Consider the following 24,472-nt stretch of genomic DNA (forward strand, 5'->3'; position numbering starts at 1 on the left):
CCAGTGTTGCTGCTCAGGGCTGCCGTGACAAAGGGCTGCAGACAGGGGCCGTCACCAACAGATGTCTGGTTTTTCGGAGGCCTGGAGGCTGGAAGTCTGAGATCTAGGTGCTGGCGGGTGTGCTGCTCCTGAGGTCTCTGGGTGTGGCATGGAGGTGGCTGCCTTTCCCCCGTGTCTTCCCGCGGTGGTCTCTCTGTGCATATCTGCATCCTAATTCTTTATTTTTATTATTTTGGAGACAGGATCTTACAGTGTTGCCCAGGTTGGCATGCAGTGGCACAATCACAACTCACTGCAGCCTCGACCTCCCAGGGTCAAGTGATTCTCCCACCTCGGCCTCCTGAGTAGCTGGGACTACAGGTGCATGCCGCCACACCTGGCTAACTTTTGTATTTTTTTTCTTTAGAGGCAGAATCTAACCATGTTGTCCAGGTTGGTCTTCAACTCCTAGGCTCAAGCAATCTGCCTGTCTTGGCCTCAAGTGCTGGGATTACAGATGTGAGCCACTGTGCCTGGCCTTAATTTCCTCTTTTTAAAAGGACACTAGTCAAATTGGATTGGAACCTATCCTAATGGCCCTATTTTAACTTAATCTCCTCTTCAATGAACCTTTCTCCAAATGCAGTGACTTTCTGAAGTACTGCGGGGAAAGACTTCGACATAGGAATTTTGAGGGTCCCAATTCAGCTCCAGACAGGCCCTAATGGAAGCTCTGGCCACTGCGTCCAGCAGCAATGTGACCCTGGATGAGTCCTCGCTCACTGGGTTTTAGTTTTCTTATCACCAGCATGGTCGGGGGGGTAATCAGACAAGCTTGCCCAGGGCCTTTACAGCTTGAAAACTCCACAGTGACCTATAAAAGCATCACTCCAGGAAGATATATTGCTTTTGTGACCCAGGCAACACCACGAGGGCTTTCAGCGTTCAAGGCCACGCAGCCACAGCGCTCTGATGTTTCTCAATATTTGACGACAAATTTTATGATCCCTGTTGGCAGGTGAGACATTTCTCCTCAGCTTGAAAGCAATAGCAGTGTGGTCTCAGCGGGGAACATCCTCAGAGAAATGTTTGTTTTTTTCTCGTGTGTTCGGTTCCGAGGTGGAAGCCCCCAACCACTCATTGAGGGAAGGGACGTGTCTGATGCTTCTAAATCAAACAAAGGCATTTTCTTTTCAGGATGGGTGTTTCTCTATACACACACGATTAAAGACCAAAGCCCAAACAGACCTACCGGGGAATGAGAAAGGCTCAGCAAAGACAGCACAGCCCTCTTCTTGTGGGCACAAAGGTGGGCTGGCTAGTACCTGGCACTGCATGGCCAGCCAGGAGCCCATCTGTGACTTCCAGGATCCCAAGAGTCACACAGGGCTGTGGGGGCTTCAAAAACAAGCCTGAAGCAGAGGCCCTTAGCCCATCCTCGATTGGGCAGCGGTGCGGTAGGGTTGGTATTCTCCCCAGAGCTCTGCCTTCTGCTTTGCCACGCAGTAGCTGTATTGGACCGGGCTGGTTTCCTTCCACAGGCGTGGACAGAGAGGAGAGGCAGGGCCCCCAGTGGGACCACGGGTCCCTCTCATAGTCTCACCTTGGGTGAGTTGCTTTATCCTTCTCCTCCCTTGAAGCTGGTCTTCAAATCAGCTCCATGTCTTTGTGCAGACACCTGTTTGGCTGTGTCTCTACCCAAATCTCATCTTTAATCGTAGCTCCCATAATTCCCATATGTTGTAGGGGGACCTGGGGGGAGGTAATTGAATCATGGGGATGGGATTTTTCCATGCTATTCTCGGGAGAGCAATTAAGTTTCAGGAAATCTGACGGTTTTAGAAAAGGCGGTTCTCCTGCACATGCTCTCTTGCCTGCTGCCGTGTAGGACGTGCCTTTGCTTCTGCCTCACCTTCCACTGTGACAGTGAATTCTCCCCAGCCATGTGGAACTGTGAGTCCATTAAACCTCTTTCTTTATAAATTACCCAGTTTGAGTATGTCTTCACAGCAGTATGAAAATGGACTAATTCATGCAGAGAGCTGAACTTTCCAGATTCCGAGTGTCCTATATCCATGAAATTGCAATATTGGCACCCAAGAGGCAGCTGGGAGGGATAAACGGGGTCTTATGTGCAGAGTTAGGTGTGAAATACACAGCAGCTAGTGTTACATTTTCTTTGAGCATCCACTGATTTGGGTCAAATTGGACATGTCTGGACATGGAGGGGAATTTCCTATTGGGAATACTACACGTAGCTCTTCTTGAGCTTAGCACGGTCCCCTCTGTAATCAACATATATGTAGGGTTTTACAGATTCCACAGCACAGTTGCATGCCTCATCTCCTCTAACCCTCTCCATTGTACTGTGAGATCCATCTTGTCACTTCTGTTTTACATGAGGAATATCCTGAATGAGGCGGGGGCTCATGTGGATCACCTGTCCAAGGCCCCTCAGTTCTAAGAGGGCAAGGAAAGACCTGAGGATAAGCACAGACTGATGGTCTGTACTTCTGTAGCCCAGAAACTAGGCTTGTTTTACAGTCTTTGTGTCTCACGATTTTCTTGCAAAAAACCCTGTGTCCGGCTCTGTGCACACCCAGCACAGAAGCTGAGTGGGCTTCAGTTTATCTGAGCATGCTAGTTTCTAGTCCATACTGGAGGGCTGTGTAAGCATTTCAAGCTAGAGTGATTATTTGGCTTTATTGAGGTGCGTCCTCCTTACCTCATTAGTAAAATCATTCACGCACAATCTGCTGAAGAGAAACATGCATTAAAATCTGAGATGGGCTGTGGCCCCATGAGGCCAAATTGTTCGAGGCTCTGTTTGGCCTATTTTCAATGTTTGCAAAGGACCCAGACCTGCTCCTGTCATGGGAAACAATAGATGGATTGAAAACTTCTAGAGTTGGAATTCTATAAGGCATAGAACGTTGGTTTACGTGGAGTTAACCAAGAGAAAGTCCAAAGGAGTCAACTGTTGGTTTCCGCCTGGAATTTTCTTAATCCTGGTTAAAGCACCTAAGATCTTTATGGCTTCAGGCTGGGCCTTGAAGTGGTGGGAGAGGTATCTCCTTTTCCAGCAGACTCGCCTCTCCAGCTGCATACCACAGTTGTCCTATCAGCAGGGCACTCGGCATGTGGTTTTTGTCACGAGGAGAGGCAGTCAGGAATTTGTACTTTGATCTTCCCCACAGAGGTGGATATCTTCCCAGGACAAAGGGCAGGGAAACAGACACTCCAAAATGCATGTGACCTTGCAAACACCTGTTTAGGGCTCTGGCTTAAATGGGGACGATTGGAGGTGAATGTGGAAAATTATTAAAATGAATGTAGGCCATCAGCCTCATCAACAGGTGAGAAGGCGGTGCCCGCTGATCCTGAAATGCTGGCACCGCCCAAAAAGCTGGTGATACCCAGCACGAGGCTGGGGGCCAAGAATGTCCCCCCACATTGTTCTCGAGGGGTCTATAACCTGCAAGTGGTAAGGGCGGAGAAGGTGGTGGGCAAATAGAGTAGGGTAGAGAGGACCCCAGCTTTGGAAGCAGATGCATCCAGTTTTAAATCTTGTTCTGAAACTCACTGAGTGACTGTTAGGGATGAATTGTGTCCCTGCCCCTGGATTTCTATGAAGTCCTAACTCCAAATGTGATGGGATTTGGAGACGGGGTTTCTGAGAGGTAGGTGGAGTAAATGAAACCATAGGGAGAGATGCTGATCCAATGGGATTGGTGGCTTCCTAAGAAGAGGGAGAGAGAGATTTGCTATTTCTCTTGCCACATGAGGACATGGTAAGGAAGGGGCATCTGCAAGCCAGGAAGGGAGCCCTCACCAGACACAGAATTTCCTGGCACTGGAACCGAGAGGAAATGAGTTTGTGCTGTTCAAGGCACCCAGGCTGTGATATTTTGTGAGGGCAGCCCAGGTTGACTAAGACAGTGACTTAAATTATTCAACCTCGAATGCTTCCCAACAGCCTCTTGATGTAAAATGGAGATTATAACATTGACCTCAAAGAGATGATAAAATTCAATGAAATAATATCTGCAAGAGGATCGGCTCCTTGTAGATGCACCAACATTCTGTTTTCCAGTCATCTGTGAGTTTCAACCACCAAAGCCACACTGTATTCATTTTAGTTCTCCCAGCGCCTGGCACAGAGGAAGTTCTCAGTGAGTAGTGGCTGAAGGAACGAATAATAAACGATGGATGGGTAAGTGTGCACAGCCTCTGCTCTGAGTACCACGCTGCTCACTCAGGGGGCTTTTCCTCAACTTCCAACCTGAGTCATTTGATCACTCTACCGCTGTCCATTCTCAGACCAGGACACAGACGAGGGTTGGAAGATGCCTTTGGAGTGATGTGATTAATTTCAGCCAATCACGATACTGGCTTTGGTGTTTAAAAAAATTTCTTTTGAAATAGGACACGAGGATGGAGCAGCTTCTGTCCTGCCTGCCCTGGAGCTCCTGGCAGCAATTCCTGTTTCTGTGCCCTGAACACTGAGGGCCCACTGCTAGCCATCGAAGAATCGAGGTTGGAGGCTGGGTCCTTCCGGCTTTAATATCTGGTGTTTCCCCCACACTGGGCTGTCAGCCCTCCCTGATATCTTCCTGCTACATCTCTCAGTCCAGTCCTGAGGCCCCAAGCTCCTAGACCTTCAGCCATGAGGTATCATGTGGTCACACCCACAAGATGTGGGGCTTTCTCCGTAGCCAGCAATGTCCTCAGCTTCCCTCCAGCATTACACGACCCCATAGTTTCAATGAGCAGTTTCAATGAGCAGTGGAACGAGTCGTTTGTGGCCAGCAGAGTCAGAGGAGTTTAATTTATGACGGCATTTTTTTCTTTACAAGAAATAAAGGAAAAGAATGTCTTGCTAAATTAACAAAGCTGCTGTGTCACTGTTCCTTTGGCCAGGCAATTCCTCATCGACCAGTAACAAGCTTCAGCTTGGCCAAACCCATTTTTTACAGCAATCAAGATGATTTACCATTTAATGTATTCAGCACTTCTAAGGCCTGGTTGACGAGTTCACAAACAGCAGGCAGAGCTGGGCAGAAGAGATCAGGACCGACGGGGACCTCGGTGATCACGGGTTCCAGCTTCTTCCTTTCACAGGGGAGGACACCGAGGTCCCCTGGGAGAGGAACTTGCTGGCGGTCCCTGCGAGGGTGTCTGAGGTGAGGCTCAGCCCTGTGCTCTGTTCATCATCACCTCCCAAGTCCCTTCTCAAAGCCCTTCCAGAGGACTCCTGTGCAAGGTGGGGCTTGAACAGGTCCTTCCTCAGGAAACGTGTGGAAGGCCTAAACAGGGAGAGACAGGAGCCCACGCTTAGCATCTGCCAGGTGGGAGGGGAAACGTGCAGAAAGCAATTGCTGTGTGCCTTTGTCACCATGAGGCTCAAAAACCTGGACTCACCCAGCTAGGAATTTCTCTCTTAAAATAAAATAGGCTTGCTTTGTGCTTTACGGGGATTCCCTTAAAGTATTTCTCATCCTAATCCTGGGGAGGAAGTAGTCAGTATTTTGTTTATGGGCAACAGAGACTTTAACTGTCTGGGCCTAAGTGACGCAGGCTCGGAGATGGAGATGAAGGTTAGAATCTCGCATCTTTTAATCTCTCCTCCCTGGTTTCATCTGTTCTCAATGTCCCCGAAGCAGTGGCCTAGCCAGGGCTGATGTATTCATGAATCTGAAGGACGTCCATGTGAACTCGAGGCAGGCTTGGCCGACATGCTGCTTGCTAGCAAAAAGCTTGGACCTGTTTGCAAAGTGACAGCGCAACAAGCTTCAGCCCATCTCGAGAGAGAGCGCAGGCCCTGAGAGCCGCCTGTGTGGCGCTGAGCTGACATATGTATTACCACACTTTAAAGACTGAGATAGGAGTCACACGCCATAAAAATCACCCCTCTAAAGAGTACCACATCGTGGTATTTAGTATATTCACAAAGGTGTGCAGTCATCACCGCTGTCTAATTCAAGGACATGTCACCGCCTCCGAAAGAAACCCAGCACCATGAGCATTCACTTCCCATGCCCTCTTTCCCCAGCCTCTGGCAACCGCTAAGCATCTACTGTCTGTCTTTGTGGATTTGCCGTATTTCTTATAAATGAAATAATATAACACATGCCTTTTGTGTCTGGCTTCTTGCACTGAGCATGTTTCCATGGTTTGTTTATGTTGTAGCATGCATTAATTATTCATTTCATTGGCAAATAATATTCTGTTGTATAGATATGGATATGCCATGTTTTATTTATTATCAGTTAGTGGACTTTTGGCTTTCTTCCTTTTTTTATTATTATTTATTTTTAGATGGAGTCTCACTCTGTCACCCAGGCTGGAGCACAGGGGCGACGCCATCTTGGCTCACTGCAACCTCCGCTTCCCAGGTTCAAGTGATTCTCCTGCCTCAGTCTCCCAAGCATCTGGGGTTACAGGTGTCTGCCACCATGCCCGGCTAATTTTAGTAGAGATGGGGGTTCACTATGCTGGCCAGGCTGGTCTTGAACCCCTGACCTCAAGTGATCCATCTGACTTGGCCTCCCAAGGTGCTGGGATTACAAGCGTGAGCCACTGTACCCAGCCCTGTTTCCCATTTTGACTATTATAAATCATGCGGTCATAAACATTCTTGTACACATTTTTGTGAGGACATATGTTTTCAGTTCTCTTGGGTACATACCTAGCAGTGGAATTGCTGGGTCAAATGATAACATTATGTTTCACTTTTTGAGGAACTGCTAGACTGGCTTGCTAAGTAGCTGCATCGTTTTACATTTTCACTAGAAATGCAGGCGGGATCTAGTTTCTCTCCACAACTTCCTTAACACTTGTTAGACAATAACAAGACGGATCACACATATTTTTAAAAATTTAAGTCGTCCTAGTGGGTGTAAAGGAGTATTTCCTTGTAGTTTTGGCTTTGTATTCCTTTAATAACTAATGATGCTGAGCATTTATTCATGCACTTATTGATCATTTGTACAACTTTGGAGCCATGTCTATTCAAATCCTTTGCCCATTTTTGAATTGGATTTGTTGTCTTTTTATTGTTGACTTGTAAGAGTTCTTTATATATTCTTGATATTAGACGCTTATCAGAAATATGATTTGAAAAACCTTTTTTCTATTCTGTGGGTTGTCTTTCCTCCTTATGGTGTTCTCTGTCAAACAAAAGTTTTAAATTTTGATGAAGTCCAGTTTATCTACTATTTTTTCTTTAGTTGTTGCATGTCTGTTGTTGCCTAATCCAAGGTCATAAAGATTTACAGGTGTGTTTTCTTTCTTTCAAAAGTTGTAGAGTTTAGCTCTTAACCCTTGGATATTTTTATTCTTAAATTATCAGACTCAGCCCTGGGAACAGTTTTTCCATTTTGAAATAACTTTTATTGTATAAAAGAAAAATATTAAGGAATTAAAATTAAAGAAAAATATATACCTTTAACCAGGAACTTGTCTTTAAAATCAGTTTCGTAATTTACAAATATATCATTTGATATATCAGAGACATTTTCTGATGTCATAACTTTGATTGGTAGCACAATATTCCACTGTTTGGATATCTATTGTTTTTTAAATCCCTTATTATTGGACATTTATGCTTATTCTCATTTAGAAAATAGTAACAGTACAGCAGTGAGCGCATAATAATTTTCTCAGAAGAAATTGTCAGAAGTGTTTTTGAAAGAATAAACCCCATTCCCAGCATCCTGGTAAAGCAAGTGTACAAGGGGTCCCTGAGAATTTTCTGGAATAAAGTGAAGGATAGTTAGATACAAAGGTAAATAAATGACTTGCGTTTTGGGGGAGTGCCTTCTTGACCTTGTCTAATATTCAGATATTTTCTGTAGGCTATTTTCTTTGTTACTATAGTTATTATAATTACAACTTTAAATACTGCATAATACATTGATTTGATATAAGATAATTTACTTATGATGCCCAGATGTTAAATACTCAGGTTGCATTTGACTTTATTTATTTATTTTTTACTTTAAGTTCCAGGATACAAGTGCAGAATGTGCAGGTTTGTTACATAGGAAAACATGTGCCTTGGCGGTGTGCTGCACCTTACAACCCATCATCTAGGTTTGAAGCCCCACATGCATTAGCTATTTGTCCTAAAGCTCTAGCTCTCCCCCTCCTCTTGGCACCTCCCCCACGTGTGCTGTTCCCCTCCCTGTGTCCATGTGTTCTCATTATTCAACTCCCAATTATGAGTGAGAACACGCTATGCTGGGTTTTCTGTTCCTGTGTTAGTTTGCTAAGGATGATGGCTTCCAGCTTCACCCATGTCCCTGCAAAGGACATAATCTTGTTCCTTTTTTTGTTTGTTTTTGAGACGAAGTCTCACTCTGTCACCAGGCTAAAGTGCAGAGGCACAACCTCGACTCACTGCAACCTCCGCCTCCCAGGTTCGAGTGATTCTCCTGCCTCAGCCTCCCGAGTAGCTGGGACTATAGGCATGCGCCACCACACCTGGCTAATTTTTGTATTTTTAGCAGAGATGGGGTCTCACCATGTTGGCCAGGATGGTCTCAATCTCTTGATCTTGTGATCTGCCCACCTCGGACTCTCAAAGTGCTGGGATTACAGGTGTGAGCCACCGCGCCCGGCCTCTCATTCCTTTTCATGGCTGTAGCATTTGACTTTTAATTTATAGGGAAAACCATAGTGAACATATTTTGTGCATACTATTTTGATCTTTTGAACTGCTTCCTTAGGGCAGGTTCCCAGCAGAGGGATCTGGGGGTGAAATGGCCAGAAGTTTTAGAGAATATACATATTGCTATGTTGCTTTAGAAGGGACGGTAGCAATTTGCACTCCCTTCACGGTGCACGAGGGTCTGGCATCTGGGAATCTTGCCTCCAGCCCCACACGCTTTGAAGTGTTTCAGCAAGGATTTCAGGTGGGTGGTAGCTGAGGGAAGGGACGGAAAATTTACTTCCGATTTTACTTCTATGTTGTAACTTTTAAGTTTACATTAAAGGATGATTCTTTGTCTTTCTGTGGATTTCATGTTTACCCTGTCCTTTTCCCCAGGGAGTGAAGTTTCAAAATTGATCTTCAAGAAAACAGACTATCTATCTGAGACTCTATTAGAAGGATTGGTGTTCAGTGACTTCTGAATTGGGAAATGTTTAATATGCACGTGGAGAGACGACAGTGTACAGGTTTAAAAAGATGGGGCTTTTCCACCTGGGGCTGGACATCTCCCAGTTTTATTTTCTGAGACCTTAAGTTGTAACCAGCCCATAACTGCTCCTGTCTCGTCCCTGAGGTGTCTGTGGGTGGCCACTCATCACCACGGCCGTGGCTCTGTGGACTTTACCGCGTTGACTCTGGGCCCAGGCCACAGTTCTCACCTAATGGCTTCGGCTTCTTGGGTTCGAGGCTGGGCAGCACCTGCCTGAGGGAAGGTTTCCAAGCCCAGCGTGGGATGAGCGGGACCCACCTCAGAAGGGGTGCCCTTGGCTCTGGGGACCCACTCTCCAAGACCTTCATCAAGAGGTGTTGAACAATGAGAACACATGGACACAGGGAGGGGAGCACTACACACTGAGGTCAGTTGGGGGGAAATAGGGGAGGGACGGTGGGGGGTGGGAAGCTGGGGAGAGATAGCAAGGGGAGAAATGCCAGATGTAGGTGATGGGGAGGAAGGCAGCAAATCACACTGCCACGTGTGTACCTATGCAACAATTTTGCATGTTCTTCACATGTACCCCAAAACCTAAAATGCAATAAAATAAATAAATGGGAAAAAAAAAAAAAAGAATCCACTGCGTCGGAGCACTTGGGTGGCCTGGAATGTTCTGTCGGCCATTTCCAGTGAAGTGGACCTTAGGCAGGTGAGGCCCAGGAGGCTGTTTGCACCTGATTCCTCAGAAGAGTGGGATGTTTGGTGGGGGGCAAGGGACTTTTGGGCAAGTTATTCAAAGCCAGGAGCAGCTCCCCCTTGCTAGGACGCACAGCATCCTCCTGGGCTGCTGAGGCTGGACCCGGCTGTGGAAGGGCCCTGTCCTGGGCTTCCCTGTGGAGAGCACTGGCCGAGGAGCCGCCGGGCTGAAGGTGGAGCACCCTGATGGGATTCCTGCAGCCCTGACTTCAGCCTTCTACCTGGGTCACCAGAGCGAGCCCTGCCCCTCTGGGTGGCATCTCCCTGGGAAGGGACAGGTGTGTGTCGCCTGCTCCAGACCCTTCCCTCTCTGACAGTTCGGCCTTCTCACTGGGGCTCGAACCCTGAGCTCCTCCCACCCGTGTCCCTACCTTTGACTTCTGGGTGTTGTGTCTGTTTGTACCCAGGCCCTCCCCTTGCCCTAGTGGACTTGGGTCTGGCTTCTCCCACGTGGTGGCCTCTGGGAGCACCTGTGGCCCATTTTTTGCCCTCTGAGCCCAACCCTCCCCGCCAACCTGCCCCAGTGCCCACCGAAGGGGCAGCAGACATGTCCCTTCCTGGTTAATCCTCCAGAGGGGACGGGGCAAGCTGTTTCCTACAAAGCAGCTGACCTGAGTGCAGGTGGGGCCTCCTCAAACCCTCCTCTAGCCCAGGGACAGAGTGGCGGCCGGAAGACTGAGGGTGCTCTCCGAAGGCTTCCAGGAAGCGGTAGAAACGTTTCCAGAGGGTTGAATTGTTCTTAGAGGTCACATCTTCCGCATCCTGGAGGTGGTGCCACAGCCCTCGCCGTCTCCCAAACTAGAGACGGGAAAGCCCTGCTTCCAGTCGCCGCCACTTAAGCCCAACGTGCTCCTGCAGCCCAGCCCTGGCTGCGTGTCCCCAGTGACCTCTCCGGCCTCTCCTCCGCTCCCGCATCCCCCCCGGGCTCAGGCCTTCACTGTGTATGGTAGTTGGTTGTATATTGTATATTCGCCATGTATTTTACATTTGTTCTATATTGTAGAGTCACTGCATGTCGTATTTTCATTGTGTGTTGTATACACATTTTGTGTTGTATAGTCATGGCATTTTGTTTGTTGTTACGTTGTATGCTAATCATATGCTGTATACTCACCTATTGCATATTCATCATATATTGCATATTCCTGGTATATCATAGACTCATCATATATTGAATTTTTACATGTTACAGCATATTTATCTTACGTTGCATCCATCATAATTGAACACTCACTGTATATGTTTACATGCATATTCATCACATGGTGCATGCTTATTGTATATTGTGTACTCACTGTATATTGTGTATTCTCTTTTTTTTCTTTCTTTTTTTTTTTTAAGATGGAGTCTCGCTCTGTCACTCAGGATGGAGTGCAGTGGCATGATCTTGGTTCACTGCAATCTCTGCCTCCTGGGTTCAAGCGATTCTCCTGCCTCAGCCTCCCAAGTAGCTGGGATTACAGACGTACACCACCATGCCCAGCTAATTTTTGTATTTTGGGTAGAGATGGGGTTTTACCATGTTGGCCAGGCTGGTCTTGAACTCCTGACCTCAGGTGATCCACCAGCCTTGGCCTCCCAAAGTGCTGGGTTACAGGTGTGAGCCACCGCGCCTGCACACTCAGCCTACGTGGCATCCTTCTCCTCTATTGACTCACGTCGATGTCGCGGGACTCCTAAGTGGTGTCCTCCTATCAGGCCTCACTGTCTCCAAGTCAGCCCCCGTGTCTCGCCACAGTGCAGACTGTCCTGTCTCCTGCTCTGTTTAACTGCACCCTTCAACCTAAGGCCCCTGTGCTGGGCCTTGTCCCCCAGCTTCCTCTCCTCCATCGGTCACTCCTCCCCAGTTCGTGGAGCTCTTGGTGATGCCTGGCGGCCTCACTGTCCCAGCTTTACAAGTGTTTCTCTGTCTGCTGGGACCTGCCATTCCCGTGTTTTGGATCAGCCCCCAGGTGCCTTTTGGAAGCTAGCCTTTGAGCAGTGTGTTGCGGTGTGCAGGGCCCCTCTGTGGACCTGGCTGCTGTCCAGGGGGCGCTTGTAATAGCATCTGAGTGTGTGAGTGGACTGAGGCCAAGAGAGGGTGGGTGACCAGCCTGGGGTCACACAGCTCCTGAGAGGCCAGCTGGGCCCTGACCAGGCTCCTCTGTGTCCTGAGCCAGGGCGTTTCCGTGCCCCTGTGCCACCCTGTGGTATCCACCGACCATCCTGCATTCCTGGTACTTGGTTGTGGAATTGGATTTGCCCTCCTCACCTCACTGATCAGCTACCTGCTCTCGGCCTTGGTTGGCGTGTGGTCACTGGGACTTACCTGATTTTCTGTGCAGCCCTAACCCAACTGATCTCACTTCAGCTCTGCCTTTCTCAGGTGGCTGGGTTGGTGGTGGATGGGAGGCAGATCCCTTCTGGTTCTTGTGAACCTGCCCCTGTGCTCGAGAGGGTACAGACTCGGGGTGTGTGCCTGGTCTCCATCCTGCTGTGTGCCCGCCAAGGCTTGGGATCCGTGCCCCAGTCCTGCTTTCTACAGGCTTTCACATCATCTCACACACACAATGGCAGCAGCTCACATACTCACATGCCCACGACTGCCTCAGCCTTTCACACGCATGCTCATACACACACACACATTCACATGCAAAGAGCCATGCAGGGCCAACATGCTTACACAGACACTGTGTACATGTGCATGTGTGCACACACACCACACATGTACACACACACCACACCACACACACGTTACATACACCTACCACACACACCCCACTCATACCGCACCACACCACACACACCACATATATACACACACACCACACATATACACACACAACACCACACACATGTTACATACACCTACCACACACACCCCACACACACCCCACACATACACACCACACCACACACACTGTGTACACCACACTCATACATACCCTCCCCATACCACATACATACATCACACACACACACCCCTACGCACACCCCATACCACACATACCCTCACACACAGACATACACACACACCCCTAAGTGCACACATATGCAAACGGTCTGCATGTTCACACACACTTGCATTCCTCTGGTCACACATTGGCCCAGGAAACAGGGAACCTGTGGGGGTCTCTCAGTCAGCCTCGGCCCCGTCAGGCTCCAAGGTTCCCTTTTAAGGGCCCATCATTAGCACGAGCAGCCAGGTCTCAAGATACCCAGGTCACTTCCTAGCAGACCTATGACCGTGTGGCCAGAACATCTTTGTCATCTGAGTGGGCAAGGAAAACAAAGAAGCAAAAAGGATACCAGTCACGTGGGAAACACCGACATGGGTGGGTGCCAGGGTCCGCTGGGCAGAACAGGTGTGGCCGTGGCTTGGTGTCTGATCTCTGGGCAAGCGCCCATGCCGCGCCTCCTGTGCTAAAACCAAGCATTTGATTCCTTTTCTCTCGTGAATACTGCAGCTCTGGCCACAGGTCCACACATAGGTGAACGAAGGGGCCTTTGAAAGTGAGAAGGGGGAGAAGGCTGATGCCTTTGCGACTGGGGTGGGTGTGGGTGGCTGCTGGCTGCATTCGAACCTGCCCTGCTCAGATGTCAGCAGAGAACAACGCGCAGCGTGTGGGCAGGTGTGTGTCTGTGGGCCTGTGGGGAGTCTAGTGTGTGCGCGCAGCGTGTGTGCGTGTGTGTGGCACACCTGTGTGTCTGGCCCTGTGCCAGCATTATTTTGAAAAGAAGACGGTGTGGAGGGATGAGTGAGAAAGTTCCTGGAGAACTCTCTGGAACCCATGAGCCTTTGGGCTGCCTTGTGCCTGCTTTCTTACTTTGGTGGCTCATTTCTCATACTCTGGCCTGGTCCGTGGCGCCCTGGCGCTGGCCGAGGGGCACAGAACTAGTTAGGGCGCCTGTCCTCTCCTCTCTGCCCTTCCTCCCTGGCTCAGGGGGCCTGCGCTGCTGCTTCTGCCTGGGGGAATCGGGTAGAGACAGGCCCAGCTGAAGACCGGCTGGCAGAGGACATGAGTGGCTGTTGGTCAACCCACGGGCAGGATGAGCATTTGGAAGCGAGGCCTGCAGCTGGCTCCTGGGATGCAGCCACGCAGGAGGAGCTTCCCAGGAGTCAGGAGCCCAGAGGTGCGTCGGGACTCTGTCCCAGGCTGAGGGGGACAGGAAGAGCGGGAAGTGAGTTCTGTGCAGCGTCCTCACTGCCCACTGCTGTCTACACTACAGCAGAGGACCTGAGTGGCAGGGCGGGGACCCTCGGGGAAGCTGCTCACGGGGAATTCAGCCCCCTCACCCCTCAGTGGGCACAGAGGGCATGCTGCAAAGAGGGAAGAGGGCACTCCGTTTCTGGGACATTTTCCTGCCGTTGATTAGGATTTGTTTGAAAAGAATATTTTGGAACAACTTCTCTGGGAAGGGATTAAGTGAACCCTTTGCCCTCTTGAGGCGGCTTGCTGGCTGAAGGGCCCATCTGTAGCAAACTGGGATAAGGAGAGAACGGGCACCCGGAGGGGAAACATTCAGATGTGAACAGGTGGATTCCTCTGATTGGCAGCACACTCACAGGCTGAGAGCAAGTGTGGAATCGCGTGTGCGTGGGGGTGTGTGTGCAGAGCACCTTCTGGAAGGGAAAGCGCTGTCCCGTGGCAGGGTGCTCGCTGCCGTATCTGGGTCTGGTCCTGGCGTCCAGTGTGGGAGGCCAGTGCCCCCTCCCTTGGACCCGGCTGCCAGATCACAGCCCATGACTCACGCTCTGGACACTTTTCACTCATTCATGTTTCTTCGTGACCTTCCAAGGAAATAGCATTGCTCAGAAAGAAAAAGCAAACTACTTGTTATTTACTTGATTTGAAAATGATTTTTGTGAAGACGACAACTGCAAATGGACAAGAATAATTCAGATAAAGAGAAACACGAACTTTTCTTAGAGGATAGACTTGAGGATGATTTTGGACTTGGATTCTCATTTTAATCTCATGTCTTTTTTTTTCCATAAAATAACATTATAAAAATAAAAATAATTTTTTCATGATAGAGAAACAGTTTTCATTAGGTAGAGTGAGACAGAAAGGGAGAAGCCCCTATTACGGCTTCTATACATTGGACGTAATGCTGTTTTTGGAAAGCCGATCGGGACAAGCCGCCACCCCGCCATGGCGCCCTGTATTTCGTGGGTAGATTTCCTGCTGGCCGAGCTCCATCCTCAGGTCCAGGGCAGCCTCTGCCTTCAGAGCAGACCAGCTTTTAGCCGTGAACTAAAATGGCGTCCATGTCCCTGGTGACACTTCTGAGTGCTGGGCAGCTGAAGTGTCATCCAGCGAGGAAGACTGAGTGAATGGGCACATTTTGGGGTTGTTGAGGAATACTTCCTTCAACAGCTCCCAGCAGGCTCAGGCCCTGCTCAGCCACCGCAGGCCAGGCAGTACACATGGAGCCGCCAGGAAGTGGACGCCCCCCTCATGCTCCCTGTGGACTCCTTCTGGTGGATGGGATGAGTGTGCTTTTAAAATCATATCCGTATCATTATTTATTGAAGAGGAAGGGAATGATTTATCCTCCCCCCCAAATGCAAGGCTGTGGATACTGTAGGCAAGATGCCATGACTTGGGGAGGCGGGAGGCTCACCTGGGATGGGCGGGACAAGCACGCCAGAAGTAGGCAGTGAGCAGGAAAAGGAGACACATATCAAGATTGTTTAACCGCACAGGTCAGCCGACACAGGAGCCCCTCTTGTCACATTGGAGAGGGGCTCTTTCATTTTAAGTTTGCTCATAAATCAAGACTTACCTGCGGACTGTAACTAATGCTTCATTTGGTTGGGAGACCATTTCTTGATTGGGAGATTATTGGATGGAGAGGCAAGATGGAGTGTGTGTGTGCGTGTGTGTGTGTGTGTGCGTGTGTGTGTGTGCATGTGTGTGTGAATGCACACATGTGCAGATTTGCAAGTATCGGTTTTCTCGTGTGAGTGGGAGACACAGCCTATGGCTTCCTTTTGTAAGGACTTGGAATCTACTCTTATAGAGAGGAAAACCACAAATGGCTCAGAAAAGAAGAAAGATTAAAAACAGCAAAGGGATAAACAATGATGGTATCAGTTTTCTAGGACTGTGATAACAAAATACCACAGGGCTGGGGAGCTGAAACAGCAAATCCACTTTCTTACGGTCCTGGAGTCTGGAAGTCCAAGATCAAGGTATCTGCAGGGTTAGTTTCTCCCCAGTCCTCTCTTCTTGGCTCGCAAATGGCTCTCTTGTGGGTGTGTCCTCACATGGTCACCCCTCCCTCTCTGTGTCTGTGTCCTAATCTTGTCTTCTTATAAGGATAACAGTCACATTGGATTGGGGCCCCCTCATATGATTTCATTTTACCTTCCTTACCTCTCTAAACTTCATATCTCCCAATACAGTTGCATTTTGGGGTACTGGAGGTTAGAATTTCAAGATAGGACTTTTACAGAGATACCATGCAACCCATAACAATGATTGTAAACCTGTGAATTTACAGGAGAATCACAGATGTGGGAATGGGCATGGCACCTGGCCGGAGTTGGACGCCTGCAGGATGGTTCCACGGCTCTCTCCTCTACCCTCTTTGCTGCATCTCTGGGTGATTCTTACCCTGGGAAGCCATGTGGTCTGATTCTGGATAGAGCTCAGATTCTGCATGGGTTTGGAATTCCTCCACTCCAGCCCGTGAGGTTCTGTGTGGAGCTGATATCCCATGTTTTTGGAGATCCTCTCATGGAATTGTTGCTGATTGCTGTTTCAGCAGAGTCTGGGTGATGAGCTGCCAACTGAGGATGCACTATTTTGGGCCTTCAGATCCCCATGGGCATTTTTTTTTTTTTTTTTTTTGAGAAAAAGGCTTGCTGTGTTGCCCAGGCTGGAGTACAGTGATGCGATCTCTGCTCATTGCAACCTCAGCCTCCCGGGTTCAAGTGATTCTCCTGCTTCAGCCTCCTGAGTAGCTGGGATTACAGGCATATGACACCATGTCTGACTCATTTTTGTATTTTTAGTAGAGATGGGGTTTTGTCATGTTGGCCAGGCTGGTCTCGAACTCTTGACCTCAAGTGAGCCGGCTGCCTCAGCCTCCCAAAGTGCTGGCATTACAGACATGAGCCACCATGCCTGGCTCCCATGGGCATTTTCGACCCCTCCACAAGGTGAGAGGGGACCAGATGTCCTGGTTGTTCCAATGAGGAGGACCCTGAAAGGGACGCTGGTGGCTGTCTATAGTTGAGACAGAGGCAGTGCCCAGGCCTCTGGATTCCTTCCCCATTTCTTGTCACAGCTCCAGGATCCCACAGTGCCACTCCTGGCTATTCTGAGAGCATATCAGTCACACCACTGTGGCGCCTGATAGGTAGGGAGGCCACTGAGGAGTGCGATGTGGAGAGGCTGCCTCTCAGGAGCCATTCCCTTTCTGTTCTGTCCACTGCCCCCTCCCACTGACTTGACACCTTCTCCATGTGTCTGGCTGCTACCTGACTAGCTGTCCAGCTCACGAACTCCCTGTGCAGTTAGGAGGAATGTGCACTGGCAACGCTGCAGCACTGTGTGCGGCAGCCCCGGCCCCATCCCCCCGAATGCAGGCAGGGCTTATGACGCAGCTCTGTGCCGGCACTCCCTAGCGCACTGGTAGGCATGCAGGGAGCTTTATTTATATATGTGTGTTGAATAAATGAATAAATAAATTTTAATGTGGAATTCTGGAAGTGGAGGAAGCCCCACGCTCCTTTCTCCTGACACCTGTGGAACGTGCCACATCGTCCCTGGCTGCATCTCTTTGAATGCTCCCAGGGATGAGGTGCTCACTCACAAAATAGCAATGTCCCTCCTGGGAAATGCTGACAGTTCAAACATTACTCTTATTTTTTTATGGCAGCTACATTGTGGCTCCCTCTCACGTTTGCCACGTTGTCTTAGTCACGGACAGAACCTTGGGGGTCTCTCTTTCAGGGCTTCTTGAAGGGGAGAAATATGCTTGCTGGGTAGGAGTGAGTAGAGCAGAGAAATTAAAGATCATTTGAAAAGGCCTATGCACTGTTATATATTTTGAAATTTAGGAAATCAATTCAAAACCCCTATTATCTTCTTTCCTTTTTTGAGACAGGGTCTTGCTCTGTTGCCAAGGCTGGACGCAGTGGTGTGATCATGGCTCACTGCGGCCTCGACCTCCTGGGCTCAAGCGATCCTCTCATTTCAGTTTCCTGAGTAGCTACAGGTGAGCGCCACTGTACCCAGCTCCATTATTTCCATAATAAAAACTACTGACAATAAAGGGAAGAGTAATGACAAGGGGTGGGGGATGAGATGCTGATCAAGTCAGGCTTCTCAAAGTCCACCTGGTTACATCGTGTTGAGGTTTGAACCTTGTGAATGTATCATCTGCTCAGAGCAGAAGCTAAATAAAACGTTAAAATCAAAAGCAGGAAAAACAAAAAAAAAGATAAAATTTTGCTAGGTCGGGATAAGACGCAATGATACCAACAGCACCACATTCCACTCCCCACCAGACTTCTCTTTTGCACCAAAAGAGGGTGTGTTTGAATGAAAGTTAACCAACACTCAGGTAATCCGGCTGCCCTGTTTGGAAGGAGGAAGGTGGAGCATGGAGAGGTGAAGTCCCCGTCCAGTTGCCGTTAAGTCAGCCCGATCTCTCCCCGGCTCAGAAGCTTGGGTGGTAGATGAATTGGGTAGAAAGCATTCTGGTCTCAATATTAAGTTGGTGATGTTTGTTGACCTCTCCATTTGGACGTTTACGAGTTACTGACTTGGAGCTGACATGCGCATAGCTCACTGCTCTGCAGCTATTGACAGTAACATTTAAAACATTTCGTTCTCTTCTCTGAAACTTAGCTCACTTAAAAACAACAACAACAACACAATACAACTTACTATATTGTGGATACATGAAAAGGACCTCAACTTCACTGCTTCATCAATGCAAATCGGAAGAAGATGCCATTTTTCACTGATTATATTGACAAAGGTGAACAAGTTTGATCACCTGCAGTGATGACTCAGGTGTGGTGGAACGGGGCTCAGCACTGCTGGGGGCAGTAGAAACGGGACCAGTTTACATTGGCGGCAATTGTGACTTACATTTCAACATCATGAGTACATGTAACTTGAGACCTACAATTCCACTTCTAGGAATTTGCCCTTCAGATACCCTGTGGCAGTATGAACATGGACGCTCACTGTGGCAAGATTTGTAACAGCCATAAACTAGAAGCTGGGGAGGTAAGCGATGATGCATCTATATAATGAAATCTTATACCGTTGTCTGAATGAGACAGATTTTATGGGAAAAGCAGGCCAATTTACGTTATTAAATTAAGACAAAAATGCAAAACTAGTGACGATGTACAGCTTTTTTTTTTTTTAAGATATTTGCATGTGTTTGTGTAGATGGGAAATTTCTGGGTGGATGTATTGACAATGGACCCCTCTGGAGAGTGAATGGGGGTATGAAATGAGGAGGACACTAACGTGGATTGTATAACCCTTTGTAGTGATTGAATTCAGTCACTATGGGCATGTGACTTGTTTTTATTTATTTCTTCTTCTTTTTTTTTTTTTTTTTTTTTTGGAGCAAGAGAGTCTTGCTCCATCACCCAGCCTGGAGTGCAGTAGCACAATCTCGGCTCACCGCAACCTTTGTCCCCTGGGTTCAAGTGATTCTTGTGCCTTAGCCTCCTGAGTAGCTGAAATTACAGGTGCTTGCCACCATGCCCAGTCTCTATTTTAAGTAGAGACGGGGTTTTGCCATGTTGGCCAGGCTGGTCTTGAACTTCTGACCTCAGGTTATCTACCTGCCTCTGCCTCCCAAAGTGCTGGGATTACAGGCATGACCCACCATGCCTGGCCAAGTTATATTTTTTAAAGGCAACTTTTCCCTCCAACAGAAACCTAACCCCCATAGGCCATTGTGAAAATCAAATTGGATAACTTGATTCAATTCAATCAATTTTTATTCAGCGCTGATTATGTTTCGGCCACTTGCTAACGCATATAAAACTGCTTCACAAATTGTTAACCACCAAAAGCACTGAGAGCAAAGCATTTATTTGAGATAGGACAGCTAATTAACCAAATATTTACAAGAGCCAGCTTCTATTTCTAAGACGGAGCCCTCCCAAACAGCAAGATTCATTGCAAAGGAGAAGCCATTGTTATTTTATTAAGGTGCTAGATTTCAACAATACAGAATCATCCTATAACGTGAACAAGGAGACACGTACAACTCCCCCCAAGTCCTTCCAGAAAGTCAAAAAGAGGTAAGGAGATAGTTCCAAACCTATCTTCATACCTCTTTTTGGCTTTCAGGACAGATTACTATGTATCACAAGACCTGTGATGGTATTTTACGTCTTGTCTCTTCTCTCTCTATCTCTTTATATATATATACACACATATATGTTTATGATATTTGCATGTGAGATATACATATGTATAGATATTTATACACACACACACAGAGTGTTCTTTTACTCATCCTTGCTGTGAGTTTTTGGCTTGCAGATGTTGTAGGATGTCATAATATTCAGCTATTCCATTAAACAGTGTTTGCTTTGAGTGCCCAGACCTTCTGAGTGCAGTCCTCCAAAGGTAACAATGCCTCTGATGTCCCCTGGTGCCCTGGCATTGCACTGGTGTTATCAGGTGACAGTTTAGCTGAGATTTCTACCGTACCCACCTGACCTGACAGCTCTGTATAACCTTCTTGAGTTGTAGGAAATGGGCTACAGGTGTATCCTGATGCTCCCACGAGACTGTGGCTGGTGCATGTTTCGAAATCATCTCCCAGAGCAATGTGAATCAATAGTTAATGAGCCATCTATTCTCATCCTCCAATGCCTGTTCTTATAAGGTGGGAAAGGATGTGGCTTCTTAAAATGAAGAGGCATCACAGCCCTTTGGTATCTCACACCATCAACCTTCCTTTCCCTCCTGTATGAGCAGCAGTGTGGTCAGGATGGTGTGTAGCTTGGAGGAGGGAATGTAAGGGCTGCCCTGGGGCAGGGAGGGTGATGGAGATCGGTCTCATGGGCAGTGCCCTCCTTGGAGAGACGCCCTGGAGCCTGAAATCTGGGCTCAGATTCCAACTTCCCTACTTAGCGACGGTAAGATGGTCCGTGCAGCTGCCCTTTGCCTTAGTTTTCCCATCTGTGAAATGTGAAGGATGTCAGTGAGGCAGGGACCAGACTTTGAGAGAGCGGAATGACGGCGCAGAAGCTGGGGGAGGCATGCACATTCTTCGGCCTCTCTCCTGGAGTCACCGTTTCCACGGCAAATTGTTCTGGCTGAACTGTTTTGGGGGCCTTCGACCTTCTGAGGGCCTGTGGAACTTGATGGGGCTGCGGAGCCAGCGGGGTCACTGTGGACCTGAGCGAAGGAGGCCCAGGTGGGCTCCAAGGGTGGTGACATGGGGTTTCACTAGGTGGCCGGCTCTGTCTGGGCTCTGCCATTTACTAGGTTCCCACCTGCCTCATTGGACCCTGGCTTCCCAATACGTAAAATGGGGACGACTTTACACCACAGCATAGAGCCTTCAACTGGTGTTCACCACTGAGACAGACCCTGGATATGTAGACTAGAGCTTGGGACCCAGAAACACGGGCTGCAAAGGTGGCGCTCGGGCCTGAAGCGCTGCGTAGGTGATGGGCGAGAGGGCCTGGGGGGCTTCACCTGGTTGCGCCTGGTCCCTTAAGCACTGAGTTTTCAGGTAAAGCTTTAGGCGCAGCTCTGTGGCCCTCATGTTTGGGGCTCCCTGGTATGGAGGGATGACTGGCAGCTCGTGCCGCATGTTGCTGTGAGCCAGCCAGGAGGCTGTTGGAAGATGGCTAGAGGGAGAGAATGAGTTGGAGACTGAGGGGACAGCCATGGTCTGAGAGCTACTGCTAAAGGAGATCCAACCGCTTTGCAGAGGGGAAGAAGGACCCAGCAGCCATTTTGTGCCGTCAGGACAGGAGGATGGGGTGCCCGTGCTGCTGAGGTGGCCATAGGTGACATCCCATCTGGCATCTTTCTAAGATGCAGAGCTGCAGGGAGAAGTGGACCCCCACATGGGTGAAAGGTCCTCTCCCCTGCAGGCCTGCGAGGAGGGAGGGGAGGAGCTTGGAGGGCCGCTCCCTTGGCTGCCTGGAGCTCACCTGCTCTGGGGCCCTTGGCTCCAAGAGCAAAGCCCAGAGCAACCTGTACACTCAAAGCCTGAGGGTCAGATCTGAGCTCGGCCACGCCCCTTTGCACCTCAGCCTGAAGCGTCCTGCTGGCTGGAGAGGGGGGAGGGGAGACCAGGGAGCCGAGGGGGCCTTGGGCTCCAACTCCAAGTCCCGCTTTAGAATTGTGCAGGTGGCACAGCAGATGTGAAGCTCCAGAGGAGCTCCCAGACCTCATTTTTCCTCCCTTTAAAGCAAATGTGTGTGGCCTGGGAATGTGTTTAACCTCCCAACCTCCCAAACTCCATGTTCTAGGTTTGCTGCAAACCCATCCCCAGTGTAGGGCTGTTTTCAGATTTGAAGGTGAGCTGTCTTGACCTAGTTTACACCTTGTCTTGGTTTGACATGAGCTGTTCTGGCTCCTGACGCATGACCTGACCCCAGAACCCCCTCGCTGCCCTGTGAGGCCAGCGCAGGCCACCTCTGGCAGCACTTGCACCTGGACATCACCCTATGTTTCGGCCCCACGGGCATCCCCGTGGCTCTAGCTACTCCCCGGCTGTGAGCCTCTGCAGCCCTCGCTTTGGGTGGCTGCCGTGAGAACCAAGTGAATCAACCCAGCCCCTTTGGCGTTGAATCCACTGCTCCATCCCCTGGCTCCAGGTCCCTGTTTTGCCTCCTGGACTGGTTTGGGGACCTCTTTGGCTCCCCCAGACTGACACTGGCTTCCCCCAGGGGTCAAATGTGAGTTCCATTTTCAGAAGAGGCCAGCCCAGCCCAGCTGGACATCCCGAGGGGGAATGGAGCATCCCAGGCCACGTAGCCTCCATAGCTGCCAGCCCTCTTGCGGAGCCCAGAATCTTCTCCTGCTCTTCCAGCCAAGTGGGAGGCCCCCTGCTTAGGATCCCCCGGGGGCTGTGGCTTGATGGCAGTGATCTCAGAGGTATCCAGTATTACTTGGGTGTTGCTGTGGGAACCTCACCGTTCACAGGTTGACCTTCATGCCGGTGACCTTTTGTTTCGTGTCTGAGCAGGATGACATCTCAAATGTCAAGAACTTTAATTTTCACTTAGCGACATCCCTGTGAGGTGATTTCCAGCCAACTTGGAAGTGGAAAGTTCAGGCATTTCTGAGTGGGTTGAATAATAATACAATTTAAAAAAGGATCCTAAAACAAAATGAAAAAGGCCCCAGAAAACCCAGACTTTCACAGATCCCCAAACCCCGTGGTGCTTCTGCTTCCTCAGGAAGGTGATGGGTTTCAAGTGCTTGCTGCATTTCAGGTGCTCTGGCCACAGTGGGAGCTCATGGTTTAGCGAGTGGGGCATTTCAGTTCTAAATGGATCAGGGAAGTTGCGCCCACCCCCATCTCCCCCACTCACCTGCCCACTGCAGCCTGTTTCCCCACCCCCCACCTGCAGGTGTAGCTGCTGCTGTTTCTCCCCAAGCTGGCCACTGGGAGCCACCGTGTTCTCGCCTCAGGGTGCCTTCCCAACACCTTCCCCGAGACCCAGAATAACTGTGGCATCAGACACAACTGGGGTTTGAATCCTGGCTCTGCCACTTCCACACAAAAGTGACTTAACGTTTCTGATTGTCAATTTTCTTACCCATAAAATGAGGAAAAATATATTTTAACCCATAGAATTGTTACAGAGATGAAATGAGATGACATATGAAGTATATTTAATATGCCAGTTGACACCAGTTGAGTGTTCACCCCATGCTGGTCACTGTCGTAAGCTCGTCTAAGCACTGTGTGAACTCATTCCATCTCCTCTCATGAGCCTCGGAGACAGGCAGCATGATTATCTCCATTCTTACCATTTTCTAAAAACAGTTGTATTGAGAGAAATTAACATAGTATACAATTCACCTATTGAAAGTGTGCAATCCATTGCTTCATAGCACATTAATTTTTAAAAATTGTGGAAAAATATATAAAACCATTTTCACCATTTCAGGTGCGCAACCCAGGGATGTGACTTATATTCATAAGGTTGTGCAGCCGTCACCACTATTGATTTCCAGACCGTTTTTAATCCCTCCTAGTAGAAACTCTGCACCACATTATGCCCATTCTACAGATGAGAAAACTGAGGCAGAGTAAGATGAGGAAACTTGTTCAAGGTTACTCAACAGTGGGTGGCAGAGCCCAGGTGTGAGCTCCGGTCATTTGGTTCAGAGCTGGTGCTCTTCATTCCCACACTGATCTGGGTATTCCATGACCTCAGACTGAGAGCCCACTCCACACCGTCCGTCATCGTAACAAGGGTGCAAGACAGACAACGATTCCTGTTCCCATTTTGTAGCTCAGGAAACCGAGGCTCAGGGAAGTCAGACAACTTTCTCAGGGTCACAGAGCCAGGGTTTGACCCTGGGGTTTCATTGACCCCAGAGTTCACAGGCTTAGCAGAGTGGAGCTTTCCTGGTGTCCAG

The 24,472-nt window shown here is 49.0% G+C and overlaps 2 long non-coding RNA genes across 2 annotated transcripts; both read left to right on the forward strand.

Moving 5' to 3' along the window:
- Nucleotides 1-481: 481 nt before the first annotated feature.
- Nucleotides 482-18,061, forward strand: LOC116562064. The gene is made up of 3 exons (XR_004273737.1): nt 482-3,335; nt 3,956-4,192; nt 17,982-18,061. It is a non-coding gene; the product is annotated as an uncharacterized LOC116562064 (long non-coding RNA).
- On the forward strand, nt 18,055-19,230 carry LOC116562063. The gene is made up of 2 exons (XR_004273736.1): nt 18,055-18,092; nt 19,025-19,230. It is a non-coding gene; the product is annotated as an uncharacterized LOC116562063 (long non-coding RNA).
- Nucleotides 19,231-24,472: the final 5,242 nt, after the last annotated feature.

The sequence above is a fragment of the Sapajus apella genome, unplaced genomic scaffold (assembly GCF_009761245.1).
Source record: "Sapajus apella isolate SASKATOON/1434 unplaced genomic scaffold, GSC_monkey_1.0 scaffold31, whole genome shotgun sequence".
Taxonomy (NCBI): Eukaryota; Metazoa; Chordata; class Mammalia; order Primates; family Cebidae; genus Sapajus; species Sapajus apella.